We start from the raw sequence: 16,827 nt of genomic DNA on the forward strand, positions 1-16,827 counted from the left end.
CAGTGTCTTGGGAAGTGCCTTGTTACTGTTTGAAGGCCCATGGGAGGGGGCCCCCCTCCCAAGGCCTTCAAGCACTGGATGGAGCTGCAAGGTTATAGTGTGGGGGCCCCCTTCCCTGGGCCTTGTAGCCTTTGGTGTCTGTTTCAGAAAGCGCAGCTGGAGTGTAAGTTTTAAGTAGGACTCATTCATATATTGGTGATACATTTGGCAAGTCAGTGAAGGTGGCAATGTATGCCTCTATTGAGCCTGTCCTGGACTACAATATGGTTATCATCTTTGTCATGGCAGCGGGCACCATAGCCATCGGTGGCTATTGGGCAGGAAGCAGAGACGTGAAAAAGTAAGTGAAGGAAAATCAGTTACCGTGGAAACCACGTTCATAAGTTACTAGTAGAACGCAACAGCACCTTGCCGTTTAAGTATAGTGGACCTTTTAAAAAAGTGCTCTGCGCTTTAAATTTTGACCTAGGGCTCGCTTTAACATCCTTGGCTACCGTGCTCATTCTCCGCCCACAACAGTTTTCAGCTGTGCCAGAGGTTAATACCTAACTTTTTAGCATTATTATATGTATCTTTTGGTGACAAACATCCCAGTGATTCAAATAAGTGTTCAGTAATATCCAAATTGATCTTTAGTGCTTCAACATCAACCATATAGTTTTAGAATGTAAATATTTTATTTTTTACTAGATAGTTCGAACACCTTTCGTCCCAGGTCTGATCCTTGGAGATAAGTATGCATCTGGATGCTCTCCCATGATTGTGTTGTTTTAGAGCTGGAATTTTGTTGACACATGCCAAATATACAATGAAGTGTCTCAGTTACATTTAGTGATCTTTGAATCGCTGGAACCGACCAGGGTAGTACTGTCTTCTTGACTCCACATGCTGTCATGTAAAAACACACCACTGTGACTGGGTTTGCGTATTATGGGTTATAAAAACAAGCATTGGCATAGCCAATAGGTCTCGCTTTTGGGAGCTTCTAAGTATTTAGTTATGCAGTACAATATCTTTGCTGCAACCACATTAACTGTTGCATGGCTAAACACGTATAAGGTCCCAAAGGCGAGACCTATTGGCTATGCCAATGCTTGGTGTGGTTGTGTGTGTGGTTGTGTGTGTGTGGTTGTTTGTGTGGTTGTTTGTGTAGTTGTGTGTGTGGTTGTGTGTGTGTGGTTGTGGTTGTGTGTGTGTGGTTGTGTGTGTGTGGTTGTGTGTGTGGTTGTGTGTTGTGGTTGTGTGTGTGTGGTGTTGTGGTTGTGGTGTTGTGGTTGTGGTGTTGTGGTTGTGTGTGTGTGGTTGTGTGTGTGTGGTTGTGTGTGTGTGGTTGTGTGTGTGTGTGTGGGTGTGTGTGGTTGTGTGTGTGTGGTTGTTTGATTGCAATATTTCCTTTTATCTGGATATTTGCTCACCTGTTTTCCATCCCCTCTACTTTTTGTCCATGTTACTGATATCCACATTAGTTAGCTTCAGTGATGCCAAATAAGATCAATAGTACTGTGATGTTACTTTCTGTGATGTCACTTCTAGTGACGCAATATTCAATTAGGGGGGCCTCACATCTTCCCTTTCGCCCGGGGCCTCAGAAGGCCTAGGACCGGCCCTGCCCAGAGTCACATGAACTCAAGCTTTGTCTGACATGTAAACCCCTGAACAAAGCAGGGCTGGGGTTTAGGGCCCTTCAGGTGTTGATGACTTGCCAAGCACGGGCCCTCTTCGCCAGGGTTGCTTTGTCATCTTGAAAAGAGGGGGATTTAGCCTTGATTTTGAGTTGTGTTTTTAAGGGCTGGATAATACCTGGGTGTTTCTCAAATTGGTGAATTGTGGAGACTGTAATGGGTCTTCTGGTGACCCTCTGAAGGTAGACCTCGGCTTCTGCTTATTTATTTGAACCACAGGCATGCGGCTAGTGAGTTTTCTTCTGTCAGTGTAAATCTGTGACAAACTTAGAGAAAAAAAACATTTCGTGGCTCAAGTTTGTATTATCAGCCCGCTCTCCAAGTGCAGTTGGGCTGTGAAGTTGTGCTAAATGCATTGCACTATGTTTCTCTTGTAGTCCATGTTTGCATGTGGACCTGTGCATTATTGTTATTTGAGTTGCCCACCATGCGACACAAATGGTCAGCTGGGATTCCAGCCAGCGGTCAGGAGCTGTTAAGATCCATACCGACAGGACTTGTCACGTAATGAGTATTCTCATTTATGGAATAAACCAAGTTACAAATGTGCTTTGCTTTGTAGACATCCATTGTGTTACAGAAGTGTAGCTTGATAGCTTATACACAGACTGAAAAGCTTTGCTGTCAATAGATCTACCTACCTGGCCACCTCCCCCACTAGGATATTACATTTGTACGTAATAGATGGTAGGAATGTCGCTGTCATGGCCTTCTTATAAGGGCCCTAGTATGGGGCCACGCAATGATTTTGAGAGGGGTTTGAAAGCTATTGTCAGGGATGCAGCCTCCATATGTGGTGTAAAGGTACGCCTACATTAGAATACAATCCCGAGATATCTCTAGTGTGAGTCCCAAGTAAGCCGCAGTCCAATGGTGTTCCATGAGCCAGGTGTGCTTAGATTCGCACTAAACATGACAACTTTGGTTTTCATGGGACTGATTTTGAGTTTGTTCCGCTGCCTAAAGATGAAGAGAGCATCAAGGAGTTGCTGTCCCCCACGCGGGTCATACTCATTAAATGCACATCATCAGCGTATAAGATGTGAGTGAGAAGGCGGCCCCTGGCTTTCGTGAATGAGCATTTAGTGCTTCTAAATATCTGGCTAGACTTGATATGTAGATATTAAACACCAGATAGGCAAGAATGAAACCCTGCTTCAATCCAACTGCGGTGCAGATTTTATGGGGTTGCTAGGAGCCTTCTCTTATCTTCACATGAAGCCATGTTTTAGAGTACAGTAGTGGAATGGTTTGCAGTACTTTTGATGGTATCCCAGCTCTAATTAATTTCTGCCAGAGTAGGTCTCGATGGACCTCAAATGCACCTTTGAAATCAATGAAACAGGCATAGAGTGTGGATTTTATGCTAAGTGTGCGTTCCAAGCATATTGCAAGGCATTCTAGGTTTGATAATGTGCCCTGTGCAAAATCCTGTTTGATTCCATAGGTTAAGCTCCAGGCTGTCTACCTATGGCAAAAGATCTCCTAGTATTAAACATGTGTAGTAATCTTCAGAGTTCCGCTAATGGGCGGAAAATGCATGTTGCACTGAGTTTTAGTGCCAGCAGCATGCGATGAAAGACCAGCATGAATGGAACCCCTCAGTGCACAAGCGTGCAGCCATTTTATTTTATCCAGCCTGGTTCTGCCTGACTTTCTCCTGTACTCTTATTTTTTCCATTAAACCCAATCCACCCTTTCTGATCTTAAATTTCGCAATCACAGTTTTTCTTTACTTGAATTTATTAATTCTGTGCATTATTTATGTTTCTGTGTAAATTTTACTGTTTTTTTGGGTACTTTCCCGACATATCTTGTCTGGCTTCCTGATTCCCTTCCTCCCATTCCCATCCCAACTTCAGTCTAGACCTCATGCCTATGGCAGAAGCAGGCAGCGATGCAACGCACCCGCACACCCTGTGGGCAACACTGATGAGTGGGGGTGCCGCCCCACCCAATCTTTGGAAATTGGGAGGTGACCACACTCATCTTCTAGGTTCAACACCACCTCCCCCACATGCTTACAAAAGGCAGCAGTCCTGTTATGGAATATGCCCTGTGGGAGCATGGATGATATGGGTGTGAGTGCAACACTGTACCCAGTGTCCTACGCACCCAGCAGCAACTGCCCCACCACTGGGTGGACCTTATAGACTGAGGACGGAACCTGCTAGTCATATTATTATTTTTCTCAAGCAGCAGTTTCCACCCACCCCATTCCGTTGCGACGGTCCCAAAAAAGCACAAACTCCTCTTGTCTTGCAAAGATGATTTATTTACCCTTCCATAATGTCATTATGTGTTTCGGTCACCCGGTGACCTTGCTCATATATTGATATGCTATACTCTGCCATTATTTAAACATAAAATGTGATCTCCTCACGTGACTTACAAGAGCATGGGCATAGTAAACAGACTCTTTTCTGCTGTGACCTCAGTCTTTGGGGCCAGGGAGACTAATCATTTGCAAGTTTCAATATTTAGATACTTAGATAAGTATTTGTGCTTTGAAGCCATCATTTGTGGATGTGCTAAAACCAACCAGTGTAAGGATGGGTTACTGACTCTAGAAGAAGAGGTAGCTAAATCGTACCTGCACATGAAAGATGCCCACAAGAAACATGTGGGCTCACACATGGCCATTAAAGGCAAAAGTTCAGAGGCACGTACAAAGATAGACACCAGACCTGGGTGCACTGTGAAGGCATCTTTGTAAAGGCACTCAAAGTCTGTATAAAAGGTAATCAGTTTATGACTTATGATGGGCTGTATAATTTGAACGTCAAAGAGCACATGTTGAGTAACTGTTATTCGCAGTTGTTATACCAGCATCCAGTGAATTGAAAGTTGACTAACGTCAGAAAGCTCAGTAAGATGCCTGATGATTGGGTGTGCATTCATGTATCCAAGAGATCCCAGAGGGGTTGATCCCAAGAAAGGGCTGATATGCCCCCAGAAGGAGAAGAAGAGAAGCAACAACCCTGAAAATGAGATCTCCCTAGGGCTCCAAAACCCTGAAGGGGGGAAAGTGTCCCGTCCCATTTCTGACATCCACGAAAATGGGAACCCAGGAGAAAGAACCCGTTTGGGTGAATTTCTATGACAGCCAGCAGCCTGGGCACAGAATTGGGGATGCCTCCTTCCCAGACTGGAGGTTAATATTGGTGGGTCCTCTATAGCCTTGGCTACTATTGTTTGCGCGAGGATTACCTAGAGGAGGCCTTAATAGCCTTTAGCTGGGAAGTTGACCCAGAAGATAAGAGGGTGATCTCTAAAGTCGGTAGGAACCACTTCTGCAGGATCACGTGAATGGGGTCGCTGCCACCGCTCTGAGTAAAACAAGTGCCAACCATGGCATGGACAGGCTTGTATGCCAAATCAATGTCTGCCTTGTGAAATTTTTAGTGTAAGAAATGTCCATGGGTGGGAATCTGTCCACCCAAGACCATGGTGTCCGTAGAGTGGAAAGGGGTCTTTGCTCAGACAATGGTGGTGGTCAATCCCAACCTACCCCTGACGTTGAGCACCAACAGGCAAAGTTAGAGACAGGTTGGATGGCAGCCTCGGGCACCCTATGACCCAAATTCCTGGATGTACTAGCTCCAAGCACGGTGTATAGAGGCCCTAAAAAGAGGAAAAGGTAGGAGGAGGAGGCCACTCATATTGAGAGGTCCAGAGAGCCAGGGGTTACCTACTTGGGTAGGTGAGGACCACAAGCCTGGCACTGGTGTGGCCACTTCCTGCACTGAGAGGGATGTTTGCACTAAAACAGTTACAAGCGACAGGAAGCCTCTGCCAGACTCTCCTAAGACATTCTCAGAGTGTCACCCATGAAGTTGACTTTGTGTCCACCGTAGAAGTCCTAGACTGCCAGCCACCTTCTCAGTGTAGCAGAAGTGGATGTTGAAGGAGGGTGTTTGCAGCGTGAGGTTATAGCCCTCCACTCAAAGAAACCTAAGGAGTACAAGGAATCTCAGGAGCAAGTGGATGACTCTTGCACTAAGACAAGAATAGAGGCCTACTCCTGGCATCCGACGAGAGCTTCCACCTGTCACTGGATAGCTAGGAGCCTGGTTCCTGACACTGATAGCTGTAAGTATCTCTTTTCGTTACTTACCTTTGGCCAGCATGGACCTTGTTTTAGGAACAGAAGCTTGAGCTAGTAGACAAGATGAACAACCTACCCTTCTTGGCCATGGTGGTGCTTTTCACCTGCTTGGTTGTCTATATAGATTGGCTAGATGTAGCTCTAACCCAGGTTGGATCTGCAGATTAGAGAGGATTCCCCTGGACCAGATTAATGGTTAGGTTGAGCTTAGCAGAGAAACCATTCTGTCCAAAGTAGAAATGAGGAAGTGCCTAAAACAGTTGAGGTGCACTAATTCCCCACTTGGAGTGGTCTTGAATGGAGGGCGTGGTGCTATAAAAACTGTCTGTGACTGGCCCTGACAACGTAGAGGGATTTTGTACATCCTCTATGCTGAAATATCAAGGAGACCTGCTAAGGTAAAGTCTGTTGCTCCTTGTCTAAGGCTTGTGGGCAGAGGGTCTTAAGTAAGGAAATGCCCTTTCTGTGTGGTCACCCCCACACGCTTTTTGTTGGATTTTATTGCTAGTTTATGAACTCTGAAAACTAGGGTATTGTTGTTCGGTGTGAAGTGTATGTGATTTCGCTCTAACCCAGGTGGGATCCGCAGAGGAGAGAGGATGCCACTGGGCCAGGTTAGTGGTTAGCATTGAGCCTAGCAAAGAAACCATACTGTCCAAAGTAGAAATGAGGGTATTCCTAAAATGGTTGAGTTGCACTAATTCCCCACTGGGATTGGTCTTCTTGAATGGAGGGCATGAGACTGTAAAAACAGGCTGTAACTGACCCTGACAATGTAGAGGGCTTTTCTACATCCTCTCATCTGAAATATCAAGGAGAACTGCTATGGTAATGACTGTTGCTTCTTGCTTATAGCTCAGGGGAAGCGGGTCTTAAGCAGGGGAAATGCATTTTCTGTGTGGTCCCCTTCACACCTTTGTTGAATTTTATTGCTAGTGTATGAACTCTGAACACTAAGGCGTTGTTGTTCAGCATGAAGTGTATGTGTCTGTCCCCTAAAACATGTAGAACGGGCTAACATTTAACTTACCTATCAGTTTATAGTATATGGTACTCTGTGTATATAAGAGAAAGGTACCCCCCAGAGTTCGTATGAGGTCCAAGAGTAGGGGGGAAAGAACAATTAACAATGAAAAAGACTCTTGTCTGACCTGCAAAAATTTGCTAAGCGGCCTACATTAGGCTCATGTGAAGAGTGGGTATGACAAAAACCACTCGGGATAGATACTTCTGTAAAAAGAGTTATATTTATTATAATTTTTTTTGCAATATTCAAGATGTTATATTTTAGAGAGAACAAAAATAATTTGGTTTGTTTGTCAAGTCGACTTTTATTTTTAAATAATATAAAAACATTAGTTCATTTTACAATCAATAGAACAGACATAGTACCAAGGTAATTCATATCCCTATAGTAAGTACAAATTCACAAAAATACCAAACGAATAATAACAAAATTACAAAAACATTCATTACCATGAACCACAAAAAAACAAACATCCATCATTCATACTACACACAAAAAGGAAGAAATATATCTAGGAAACTCCAAATGTTTAGAATGACAAACACTGAGTCGTAGCTACAGTGGTGAGAATCAATCAAAGAACAAACTTTCCACTGGTGTGTTGTCATATATGGGATTGCCTTGTTCTCTGTCGATGCACGTTTTGGTGGATTTAAATCACTACCACCTTCATCAGAACAGTATATTTCGGTAGACAAATCACAGAGGTAATCAAGGGGTTCTCTTAGTGCACATAGGTAAGCCTGGTATACTTCAACACTTATCGTCTTTGGCACAACAGTCCTGGCTTAGCCAAGCCTGAGGAATATACTAGACTACTATGGCTCCATCTAGAATATCGATTGAAGCATATGGTTTAGTGTTTACTGTCTCTGTTTTATTCCAAGGCCTTCTTTGAATTATATAAGTGTCAGGGTCTAAATACTTATTGCTGTCTGAGCCACACAGAAGCAGAATGACGCTAGATCCCAATACCCTTCTCAAAACCAACCCTGTTAGGACGTTTAGTATTCCATTGCAGGTAATTTCTAAGGGGGGAAAGGGGTTGGGACAGAGAAGAGACTGCTCCAATAGTCTGCCTGTTCAGGTACGTCTTCTTCTTCTTAAAGGACTGCAACATTAACATGTAAAAAACCTTTATTTACTGTGCCTTTTAACTTACTGTTTTTTCTATGGTGTCATAAATAACCAATCTTACCAGAAGGTTTACTGAAGCTTACTTCTCTTCTACTTCTCATGTATTGTTTGCTAGGTTGTATGAGAAGTCTTCACTCAAATCTCTTTCCTTTTTTTTCTCAGGTACAATCTGCACTTGAACCTGCTATTCCTTAATGTAAGAAAGATAAAGTAAGAACTTATTTCTGTATTCCTAATTTACGTATTATTTGGGTTTCTCTTTCTTTCTTTTAACTCACTGTTAAGAGACTGGAGTGGGCCTTGAACTGTGGTTTCTGGAGTAGGATGACTGCTTTTCTGTCTTTAATTAGTTCATAAACAATGCTTCAGAAATTAGGTTAAATGTTAAAAGGAAGCATTCCTTTTATTCAGGCCTTCAGTTTTAATGTTTACTGGAAGCACAATTTATTCTGCCCCGGGTTTTAATGTTTGCTGAAGAGTTAATTTATTTTGACAATAGAACATTACTGGAGAACTTTAACTGGGCCTTCACTTATTTATCTTCAAATGCAACACATGGCAAGAGAAAGAAATATGCTGTGTGTTTTTTTCCCTGACTTCACCTTTTAATTAATTCTCTGAAGAGTGAACAAGTTTCAGTCAAAGAAGACATGGTGTGTTAAAAGGTCACACCCAGGTCTGACAGATTCTGGAACAGCTGAATAAGACAGTTTGATTTAAAAAGCTTTTTATTTAATCTTCTCAGCTAAGGAAAGCATTTACTGAAAGGCTGTTCCAGTTTTCAAATGAAGGAAAATATATTCTGACTTCTTTTCCTTTTTAAATACACATTTTTCTCTGACACGATAACCTTTTCTCACAGAATGCTCTATATAGCTACATAGTTTAACACTAACCTGATTAGTGAAGGAATGTAGTTCCGACGAAGCTATCCTCGATTTTATTGCAACTACCCTAACTGACTTCCACGACGCTGGGAAAACAGGTGCTCTACCAATTATTTCTTCAGTGAAGTGCACAGTGGAATGTTGAAGCACACTTCACCAGGTGTTCTGAAGCCTAAAAGACTAGACTGCTAACAGCGGTGTGCTGTTGCAATATGTGCATTTTGGCAGCCAATCTGGAGTTCCATCGGTGCCAACTAGCACTCCAGCTTGAGGGATAAACTGACTTTTGATAATTTAGTGAGGGGGAGTTGGTAGCCAGCATTGTGTTAAAAGGAGGAAAGCTCCCTTGTCCTGATAATAAATCTGAGTTCTTTATCAAAGGATTTATGTATCTTTCTGGAGTGCTCACGCCAGCATAAATATAAACAGTAACTTTTTTTTTAACAAGGAAAAGAGGCACTCCAAAGCCGTTTCTGTAAGTCGTTTATTCACTGTTCACAAGGATACCAAGTCAACACGTTTCGACTATTCAGCCTTGAAAATGGCTGGTGGTCCTACGTTTGTTTTTACCTTTATACCATTGCAGCCCATGCCATGCTGCTGCATTATGGTACATGTAGCTGTTCATATGAATCATACAAACTTTGCAACATAAAATTAGCTCATTAAATTCACATAATGTTGGTACATCATAAAATATACCAACATTATGTGGATTTAATTAGCTGATTTCATTTTGCAATGTTTGTATGATAGGAAAAACTACAAGGACTGTAATGCAGCAGATAGTCATGGGCTGAAATGGTAAATACGTTTTTAAAAAGTTAGGACCACCAGCCGTGATCAAGACTGGGGAGTGCCGCTTTTCCTTGTTTAAAAAGACTATCGAATACTGTGACCAACTGGCATGGGTGCCAATTCAGGACGGTGAGAGTGAAAAATCAGGACAAACATTCAGGAGAGGAGGTCAACATTCAAAATAATACTTTGATGCAAAAGGTATGTTTTACAGATACCTCAGAGGAGGTTGCGCAATAGTATATAAGTAATCTCATCTATATCCAAACATCCGTGGCGGCTGGTGACATTAGAAAGTGGTGGGCCGTAGAATTTTTGTTGGAGTGCACCGCGGCGAGCGAACATAGTAAGGGAGCCCTAACAACCTAAGGGGGGTTCGTGAAATTTTTGAAAAAACAGTGGCCAAATGGTGCATTTTCAACCAAATTTTTGAAATCAAAGTTGTACTGTGCGCCCTTCCTGCCAGTATGAATGTCTATGCATTCTGGGCAAACATTGAAGTGAGCACAAATCGAGTTCTCGTAGTCCCATCTTTATTATAAATTTACTGATCTTTCAGACCATTTTCACCACTCCTGAGTCACCACTCATCTGATGTTTTATACATGCGAAGGACATATCTTGTGTAGTAATACATATAAAGAGAAACAGCGGCCATTGGCACAGTGCTATGAAAACAAGTTCAGTTTCAAACAAAATGCTCTTCCTGAAACATATAGCTAGTCCAGTTTCACATAACCACTTTAATACTGTGTCTCACAAAACAAACTGAAAGGCACATGCATCGGTGTCGTTATTCAGCAGTGCTGACTGAAGATGAGGGCATTTCCTTGTCCTTAATGCCTTGGTGGCCGTTGGACCTCCTTGGGTATTAACAAATGATAAATGCCTGACCATGAGTTCTGGTATTCATACTGCACCCATACGAAAATGAGCATGATCAAAAGTTTTTTTCTGATACTACATCATTAAATGACTGAGTGACAGCATCATTTTGTATTCAGAGCTATGCAGGGTTCGAGTCGGGGCACCACCCAGGTCTACGGCGTCCCCCCACTTATTTTACCGGGAGCTAGATCAATGGAGCAAATGGAGCCTCACATTCACTCTTTGGCCTCTCATTCAGAACGATGCTCACGCACTGGGTTCTCTGATGCAATCACATCTAAGGGGTGAGCGAGGGGAGGCAATGAGTCTGATGGTGCAAGCCACATTTTGTGACATCACTTCCTGTTGTGATGTCAGCGTCCCCCCACTTCTCTTTATAGGACTTGTGCCCTGGAGCTGTGGCTCAGAATAGGGTGGTTTCCGTTAGCCCCAGCAAATGCCGATACAAAAACGCAAAATGCCGTACTGAGGGGTGGTAACAGCAGCGAGCACATCCTCCACAGTGGGCACAGTCCTGACTCTTGCAACAGAGAGCTGGGGCGATCGCCTCACTGGCAGGAACCCAGTGCTGGAGAGTGAGAAGCCTGAAAACGAAGGGGCAGCTGCAGCTCTCTCTGCAGGAGGGGCCACTGCCACTGGGTAACAAATGCACCCAAACACTGTAGACACTCACTGATGTTGAAAACCAAGGGACTGCTGTAGCCCCTGCAGGAGGGGTCCATCCCTCCAAATCACTGTCTCACACACACCTCCACATACCACACACACTCACAAATATTCACACGTTCAAACTGTCTTAAAACACACATTTCACTTCTGCTGGCTGACATTCCCTTGTTCAAAGTGTGTCACACAATCTCTTGTCAAAACATTTAAACAATCAAAGTCATATTTTGTCTGTCTGATATACACGAATGGAAACACACTGTTATAGATTCAACTAATAAATTCTTCAAAAATAAACAATTTTACAGAATTCAGAAATAACCTAAAATAACCATATGCTAATGATTTATATTAAAATGCATACTGCTAAAAAAGTATCATGTGCAAAAGTCCAGATGTCCAAAATCTCTATTGCTATATCTAATTCCCTTATACAGTACTTGGGAGACTATGCTAATTCTCTTTAAAGTGACATATGCATAAGTGCAAAATGCAGTTTAAATTAAAATTTCACAATACTATCTATTATCCAGCAACTCTGCATTTCATTATAGTTTTTACAGCATAATAAACAGTAGACTTACAGTACATAAGGGTGTTCCCATTCTACTATAAAGTGACTTATGCATAAGTGCAAATTAGCCATATAAAAACTGAATTTCACAGTATTATAGATTTCCTAGCAGCTCTACATTTCATAATAAAATACGCAACATAAAAGCAGATATCTAGGCTCTCAAAAGAACACAATAATTTCATAGCATCTACTGTTGATCGAATTTTATATTTTAAGAGGATAGGCTTTAGATAAAATGTTCTTAAAAATACATAACATTTACAAAATAATAAAAAATGGCAGCCGCTCTGTTTTGAAATATTATCACAAGGGCATTTCTCGGTAGGGCCTTCCCCCATTACGGATTATCTCTGTCGATGGCGTTTCGACCTGAATAGGATATCAGGGGGCATATTACCAACAACTAGCGATAATTTTTGTCTCTAACTTGTTTAGAGACAAAAATTATCGCCGCACATCGGCGATTTTTATCGCAGATAAACCTTGCTATTAACAAGGTTTATCGCAAATGCGATAAAAAACGGCCGAAATGCATGAATATCGCTGAAAAGTCAGCGATATTCATGCATTATCGAGCAAATGCTCTTAGCCATGTTATCCACCTCCCATTGGATAACATGGCTAAGAACTGCTCAGGGCAGGTGTTAGCTTTTGGAGATATTCCCGCTTAGCGCGAATATCTCCAAAAGTTGGTAATAGGAGATAGCGATGTTAGCGACTGTTTTCAGTCTCTAACATCTTGGCACGCCCACTTTGCATCTCATTAGTGATAAATATCACTGACATGCAAAGTGGGGCCCAAGATGGTCGCTATCTCCTACTAGCTGTCGCTAACTGGTGTTAGCGACAGCTTGGTAATAGGGAGATAATTTTATCTCCGCTTTCTTGGCTTTTAAAGCCAAAAAAGCGGAGATAAACCCCCTTGATAATATGCCCCCTTGTCTCTTCAGGACTGGTCAATGGGGGGGCACCTTTCAAGGGTTGGTGTTATCATACCGAGAGGAGAGGACACACCGCCGGGATCGTCCGTGTACCACTCGCCATCACTTAGCACCTGCATCGTCTAAGCCACACTACATTCACCGAGAAGAAGTCTTTTAATTATATTACCAGCCATATCAATACCAGGAGCGCTCTCGTGTGTATCCTGTCCCGTGCCTCTCCTCCAGCACTTCTACACAGCTTAAAATACGGATCTGCGGACCAACATTTAAATACGTTTGCCTGCTTACTTCACCCTTACTAGGGGTCCCGGACGGGGTCCCTGTAAGTCTTTATTTTCACCTTTACTTCACGGTGCCACACTTGTTCCCTCCCTGAGCAGCGCAAACCTTTGATTGTTTATACATATAATTTGGTTGTCTCTTTCCAACTAAATGTAAAACTTGAAACCTTGTGTTGTCTACACATTATTATGTTTCACCTTAGCAGTTTAGGTTCTTTTTTTGTAAAATTCACTTGGGACACCACGCCGTCACTTTTTTGATTATATGTGTGTATATAATGTTACTGATACTCTGTATAAACTGTTGATATATATTTACATACATTTTACGAATTGATTAATTCATTCTCACTGTGTATGCGCAGCTTCCTTTTTTTGACATCTTTTTAATCGCCCATATTGCCATTGTGCGTTATATCTATCAGAATAAGTTCTTATCTATCCACAGGAGCCATTGTTTCTTGTAATAATTTACACCCAGGCTCCAAGTGAGTAGGGTTCCCTTGTTTCCTTTCCTAGCTTCTTCAGAATGGCGTTCTATCCTCTTTCCTGTCTGTGTCTTGCCTGCAATGTGAACAGCTCTCAGAGCTTCCACGTGGACCATACGTCATTTGAGGCACCACCCAATAGTGCTGGGTTTTAACCTGTACCATGTAGCATTTTGGAACTTTCAGTGTCACTTCTACCTTTTCAATGTGGGCTCAAAGGCCGTGGAATGTAAATAACTGGGATAAAGACATAAACAGCAGACTGTGAAGATGCCACACAAGACATGACGTCGCGTGGAAGCTAAGGGTAAGCGAGGGAGGCTGGGTGGGTCATTAGGGATGATGTCATCAATACCTGCAGCTCTTCTGTTATCTTTTTGAATGAACTTAGATCACGTGCTAATAGATTACCCCACCAGTCTGAACAATTGATTCATTAGAACATTATAGAATGACGTTGCTATATTTAGAGCAGATGTTTCTACGTTGGTCCGAAAAGTCATTTCTCAGATAGTCGTATCGTTACAGTTTTTGCAGTAGACTCGAGCTGTCTGGAGAACACGTGCGGTAAGTGGGTGACAGAGATAATCAGAGTTTTAAAGTGTCTTACATTTCCTTGCTACGCATGGTAGCGTGGCCGAGCGGTCTAAGGCGCTGGATTTAGGCTCCAGTCTCTCTGGAGGCGTGGGTTCGAATCCCACCGCTGCCAAAGATTTTTTTTAAAACAACCTTTTACAGAGGAGTGCCCCATCATCCTCTCCCCTTTGCTCACTATACATGCTCTAGCTACACGTCCCTAATTTTCAAAAGTAACACGTCACTCTTTTACACTCTCTTCTCCAAATAAATTGCTAATCTGTGGACTCCAGGGAATCGCCTGATGTGTGCTTCTGTTAATGAGATGTTTTGCTTCAGCCTGCTCAGACTGTTGTCAAACCTATTGTTTAATAAATATTGATATGTTCTCTCCGCGTGGCCGTCCCGCCCTTCTCTCTGCAATGTAAGAACGAACCTTGGCTAGGTAAACATTCAAAGAAAATTAAGAAGGGAGGTTGAGCGTCCCAAGTTAAACCTATGTTAGTAAATGTGTTTTTTTTTCAGCGTTAAAAACTGATGCTAAAGGAATACGTAGTCGGCAGGATTCGAACCTGCGCGGGGAAACCCCAATGGATTTCTAGTCCATCGCCTTAACCACTCGGCCACGACTACCTGCTGGCAGGATATTTCACACAACCTATAATGTAAAGAACAAAAGTCTGCTGTACAGCTCCGGATTCCTAATGGAAGTTCCACAAAGGAATACAAACGGTCGATAAAGCTTACGTTTTATGTGTCATTGCCCACGAACCAAGTTCAGCTCTGCCTGAGGTTGGAGGTCTTCAATTTTTTTCTGCTCTGAACCCCTCTAAGCCAAATGTTTTGAAGTTGGGGTCCCCTCCTAAACATTTTGGCAATGCTATCATGAGGGGTAGGGCCAGGGCTGACCACAGTGGGCTGGGTTTGTGAGATCATTTCAGGGTTAATTTTGCTGTACCTAATCCACACTAAATATAGACCTATAAAAGTGTAAATACATCAAACCAAAACAGAAATTAATCAGCAAACAGGGCTCCCTATAATTGGGCGGGTATGCAACAGCACTAAAAATGCACAAAGGTTAGCTGCAGCTCTGAGTAGCAGTCTGTCCCGTGTGCCTCTCCCATCTCTTCCCCGTCATGCCTGGCCATCGCTTCAAGCTTGAAAGAGGCTTCCAGTCCCTTTCAGACCAAAACTAGCTCCCACATGTTGTCCTCCTCTGCAGGCAGAGTGCCCTCAACACTAACACTAGCAAGAAATATGAGCTTGATGCTTCTTTTATAACGTAAGACGGACATAATTGTGATGCAATGGGCAACTCACACTCCTGGACCCCAGCGACACTGCACCTGCTTCACTAATGATAGCTACTTCCTTTCAAGCGGACCGTCTCCTCTGCCCTTTGTAAAGGACATGGGCCCTGTCTTACCCCATCCGACCTCCTGCTATTACTCTGAGGCCCAAGCTATGGTATCTCCTCTCCATCAATATTTCCCTCCCATGTGCCACTGCGCCAAGATCCAAAGCAACAGTGACACCGCAATGTGCACTGGGCTCTACTGAAAGCAAGGAACAATAGTAAAAAAACGCCATAATTTTAGTTTAGTTGTCCCTTCACACCACTGGGCTCCAGTGCCACTGCATCTGGAGTAGGCCTGGGTGGTAAACTCGGCTCCGCTTGCGGAGTTGCTGATGTTTCCCTACTCCATGCTCCGTGTCGAGCGCAGAGTTCTGAAAAACTCAGGGGCATATTACCTAGAAATAGTGATATTTATCGCTAAGCAGGGTTAGCAGGAATAATTTTATCGCCGAGCTCCGCCGATTTTTATCGCAGATAAACCTTGCTATTATCAAGGTTTATCTCAAAAGTGATAAAAATTGGCCAAAATGCATGAATATCGCTGAAAAGTCAGCGATATTCATGCATTACCGAGCTAATTCTCTTAGCCATGTTATCCACCTACCATTGGATAACATGGCTAAGAACTGCTCTGGGCAGGCGTTAGCTTTTGGAGATATTCGCGCTTAGCGCAAATATTTCCAAAAGTACGCCTTTGTAGATAATAGGAGATAGCGATGTTAGCGACTGTTTACAGTCGCTAACATCTTGGCACGCCCACTTTGCATGTCATTAGCGATAAATATCGCTGACATGCAAAGTGGGCCCCCAGATGATCGCTATCTCCTAATAGCTGTCGCTAACTGGTGTTAGCGACAGCTAGGTAATAGGGCGATAAAATTATCACCCTTTAGCGGGAAAAATCCCTGCTAAAGTGGCGATAAGGCCCTTGGTAATATGCCCCTCAGTGGTGCGGAGTGGAGTTCCTCCTCTCTCTCAGTTTGCCAACGCTAATTTGGCGAGTGAGGACAATCCAATGCTAGACCACCTCCTAGTGAGATTTCTCAATGCCGGCGGCTGCGACAGGCCACATTGATGAAGCTGCCGTTTGAGTAGAACATCTACTCGAGCGGAAAAAGAAGCTGCGCCCTCTCGTTCTGCACATGATGCCATACTTGCTGATTTTAAATCGCGAGGCAAACACCCATCGCTAAAAATCAGCGCGACTTACCTCCCTCTACCGCTTGTGGAACTCCATAGAGCACAGCTGAGTTTTGTTGTCACTTCACGGAGTTCAGCATAGCAGAACTATGCCCAGGCATATTCTACAGCAACAATGATAGCTAAAAGCTGTCTTCTCTGCCCATTCCATTGGGCCATCACACCTAGGCCTAAGGCCCAAAACAGGCTGCATGCCCCTTTGTGTAAA

The 16,827-nt window shown here is 43.1% G+C and overlaps 2 non-coding genes across 2 annotated transcripts; one reads left to right on the plus strand and one right to left on the minus strand.

The window, feature by feature from the left end:
• Positions 1–14,110: 14,110 nt before the first annotated feature.
• On the plus strand, positions 14,111–14,192 carry TRNAL-UAG (transfer RNA leucine (anticodon UAG)). Its single transcript has one exon. It is a non-coding gene; the product is annotated as a tRNA-Leu (tRNA).
• Positions 14,193–14,610: 418 nt separating this feature from the next.
• Positions 14,611–14,692, minus strand: TRNAS-AGA (transfer RNA serine (anticodon AGA)). The gene has a single exon. It is a non-coding gene; the product is annotated as a tRNA-Ser (tRNA).
• Positions 14,693–16,827: the final 2,135 nt, after the last annotated feature.

This window comes from Lissotriton vulgaris, chromosome 12 (genome assembly GCF_964263255.1).
Source record: "Lissotriton vulgaris chromosome 12, aLisVul1.2, whole genome shotgun sequence".
Taxonomy (NCBI): domain Eukaryota; kingdom Metazoa; phylum Chordata; class Amphibia; order Caudata; family Salamandridae; genus Lissotriton; species Lissotriton vulgaris.